A 3971-nucleotide genomic window follows, 5' to 3' on the forward strand; every position below is an offset into this window, starting at 1 on the left:
CGTTATTCCTCAGAACCAGCCTACATGTCCATCAGGGGCCGAGGAGACACCCAAAACGTGGCAAAGCCATTCGATGGAATCTCGGTCAGCCACAGAAAGAGAGAAAGCCGAGATGCAGGCTTCGTCCTGCAGCAGCCTCATCCTCCAGGTGCAAGGCAGGCACCTGCTACAGCGTGGGTGAGCCTTGCCTGTGTAATGTGAAGTGGAAAGAGCCACTCACGAGGGACCACGCATTCTAGGACTCTGCTTACGTGAAATGTCCAGGGTGGGCGAGATGGGAGACATGGAGAGCAGGTCAGTGTTTGCTCAGGGCTGGTGGGAGCAGAATTTGGGGAAAACGAGGCACGATGGATTCCAATGGGGTTTTCTTTTACAGCAGGAAACATGTTCTGAGACTGCTTGTGATGATGGCTGTGAGTAGACTCAATGTTTGAATTACGCACTTTCAATGAGTAACTTGTGCGGTGTGTGAATAACTAAATGCTGGATTTGGGTCCAAGTGGGATCAAGGGCACACAAGCTGGGGCTGCCCCAGGTGTTGGGGCTGGGCTGGCGGCTGGAGTACAGGGAGGAGCAGCTGTGGGCCGTGGAAAGGGAGGCCAATGGGGGCACTGCGGCTGGCGGAAGCCCTCTGCAGGGGAGGAAGGGCGAGCGCTCGCTTTCCCAAGACTCTGGGCAGTGCAGAAGGGCAGGAAGCCTGAAGGGAGACCAGGCAGGAGGTGGAAGCTCAGAGCACCGCAGTGGCAGTGCAAGCAGTGACAAGTGTCAGCCGACAGAATTTCCTGATGAACGGGAGGTGGGGTATAGCAGACATGGAGTTAAGGCTACCAGGCTGCTAGAAAGATGTGGCTAGGTGGGAGTGGCACAGGTTGTTAAGTCGCCACTTTGGAGGCTTGCATCCCACCTGAGTGCCTGGGATCGGGTTCCATCTCTGCTTCCAATACAGCTTCTTGCTAATGCTCTGAGAGGTGGCAGATTATTGCCCAAGGACTTGATTCCCCACGACCCACGTGGGAGACCCAGCCTTGACCACTGCAGCCACCTGGGGAGTGACCCATTCGATGGGAGATGACTCTGGGTGTCTCTCTCTCCCTGCCTCTCTGTCACACTGCCTTTCAAATAAATAAAAATGAATAAGCGTTTTTTTATTTTTGTTTTTGTTTTTTTACAAAAGATACTATTGTTATCAGTTGGGATGGTGAAAACTGGGATAGATGATGTGGGGAAGGGTGAGAAATTCAGTCTGGGGTGTGTTACAGGGGAGTTTGTATTGACTCTCCACAAGGGGCTGTGTCGGGGTCAGTGCTGCATGTAGAAGGTTAAGCCTCCACCTGCAGTGCCGGCATCCCATAAGGGTGCTGGTTCGAGTCCTGGCTGCTCCACTTCCAACCCAGCTCTCTGCTATGGCTTGGGAAAGCAGTGGAAGATGGCCCAAGTCCTTGGGCCCTGCACCCTCATGGGAGACCAGGAAGAAGCTCCTGGCTCCTGGCTTTAGTCTGGCCCAGTCACAGCCATTGTGGCCACTTGGGGAGTGAACCAGCAGATGGAAGATCTCCCCCCACCCCCGCTCCCCCCTTCTCTCTGTACCGCTGCCTTTCAAATAAATAAATATTTAAGAAAAAAGAGTGCGTGTGTCTCAGGCCATTAGATAGATGAGCCTGCCGTCCAGGTGGAGAGGCAGGAGGCTGGAGACAACATTCGGCCATTGTTGCACGTGGCAGGCTGTGACGCCAGGCTGACAGCCAGGAGGGGAGGGGCCGAGCGCCCAGCACCACAAGGCTGAGAAGCAAGGACAGGGAGGATGCACAGGCACAGGGATGAGGGTGGAGCCCATGAGGAAGCCCAGTGATGGGAGAGGGAGTTCTCCATGTGCTATGTGTGCGCACTGCTCTGCGGACAAGTGCAGGGCTGCAGAAATGCACACGTGGGAGGACTTGCAGACGGCAGGCAGTGGTGCAGGCGGAAACCTGGTGGGTACCTCATGCCCAAGACAGCTAGGAGACAGAACTTCCAAGGAATGTCATCATCACGATGAGCCCAGAGGGTCCGGGTGGTGCAGCAGGTTAACACCCTGGCCTGAAGCACCGGCATCCCATATGGGTGCCGGTTTAAGACCTGGCTGCTCCACTTCCCATCCAGCTCTCTGCTGTGGCCTGTGAAGGCAGTAGAAGATGGCCCAAGTCCTTGGGCCCCTGCACCCACATGGGAGACCTGGAGGAAACTTCTGACTCCTGGCTTTGGATCAGCACAGCTCCAGCCATTGTGGCCAATTGGGGAGTGAACCATAAGATGGAAGACCTCTCTCTCTGCCTCTCCTCTCTGTGTAACACTGACTTTCAAATTAATTAATTAATTAATTAAAATCTAAAAAAAAAAAAAAAAGAATGAGCCCAGAAACCGCCTGGAGCTGGTAAGAAAAACTCTTTTGAGATGGATGAACTAACTGTATGCTAATTTCTTTTATTTTTTATTTTTTTTATTTTTATTTTTTTGACAGGCAGAGTGGACAGTGAGAGAGAGAGAGAGAGACAGAGAGAAAGGTCTTCCTTTGCCGTTGGTTCACCCTCCAATGGCCTCTGTGGCCGGCGCACCGCGCTGATCTGAAGGCAGGAGCCAGGTGCTATCCTGGTCTCCCATGGGGTGCAGGGCCCAAGCACTTGGGCCATCCTCCACTGCACTCCGGGGCCACAGCAGAGAGCTGGCCTGGAAGAGGGGCAAGCGGGACAGAATCCGGCGCCCCGACCGGGACTAGAACCCTGTGTGCCGGCGCTGCTAGGCGGAGGATTAGCCTATTGAGCCAGGGCGCCGGCCTTGTATGCTAATTTCTTAAAGATTAAGTATTTGTTCCAAAGGCAGGGGTGGGATGGGAGAGAGCGAGAGGAGAGAGAGAGAAACAACTGCTGGAGAGGCATCTTTTCCTAGCCCTTAGATAAGCAAGAAGAAACAGCAGCTGGTTCTGAAGCGGAGGTTGACTCCAGGTGAGGGTGTGGCCCGTGCCTTTACAGAAACTGCTGCAGGCAGCCCTGTGCACCACAGGCTGGGAGGAGGCAGGGGGATGGGGGAAGCTGTGGCGACTCCCTTTGCGTGACTTCCGCTTTCTCAGTGAGGCAGGAAGTGAGGTTTTCAGTGCGTGAGGATGTGGGAGGTGCCGTTGGCCGTCTGAGAGTAGAGGGAAGGGTACGAAATAATGTAGTTGGAGACAAATGGATTAGGAAATGTAGTTTGTCTGCCAGGGAGCATTAAGGGCTCACTTGAGGTTTGCGATCCTGAATTAAAATGGGCCCGTGAGATCGACCAGTGCTTTTTCCTCTGCAGGCTCCAAGTAGGTGGAAAGCTGGATTTAAATAAGCTCATGATTCAGCCAAGTGAGTATGACGAAGGGAAAAGGGGCGAAGGTCCCAAAGGGTTTCAGCTGGGGAAGATGGGGAGAGGGGGCTGGCCTTGCAGCAAAGCTGGGTCAGCCACCGCTTGCAAGGCCGGCATCCCGTATCGAAGTGGCTGCTTGAGTCCTGGCTTGTTCCTATGCCACCCATGTGGGAGGCCAGCAGGGAGTTCTGGGCTCTTGGCTTCATCCTGGCCCTGCTGGGGCCATTGTAGCCATTTAGGGAGAAAAACCAGTGGATGGAAGATCGCTTTTTCTCTCTGTCTCTCCCTCTGTCGTTTTGTCTTGCAAGTAAATTTAAAAATATATAATTTTTTTAAAGATGCAATGAGGTCATCAAGGCATGAGAATTGATGAAGGGAGTAGAGGACCTGGTGGGTCGGGGAGGCACCGAGTGCTGAGTACTTGGGGAAATGAGCTGTGGAGCTCAGAGCAGGTGCGCCGATGGAGGTTGCAGAGGTTCCAGGTGTGGGAGTGAGCAGCTGAGGAGGGGTGAAGACAAGCTCGTGGAAGAGAGGAGCTGAGTTTCAGCTGTAGGAAGGGCCGCCTAAGTGCGCATTGAAATTACCCAGATTTAGGATGGGAGTAA

This window comes from Lepus europaeus, chromosome 15 (assembly GCF_033115175.1).
Source record: "Lepus europaeus isolate LE1 chromosome 15, mLepTim1.pri, whole genome shotgun sequence".
Lineage (NCBI taxonomy): Eukaryota > Metazoa > Chordata > Mammalia > Lagomorpha > Leporidae > Lepus > Lepus europaeus.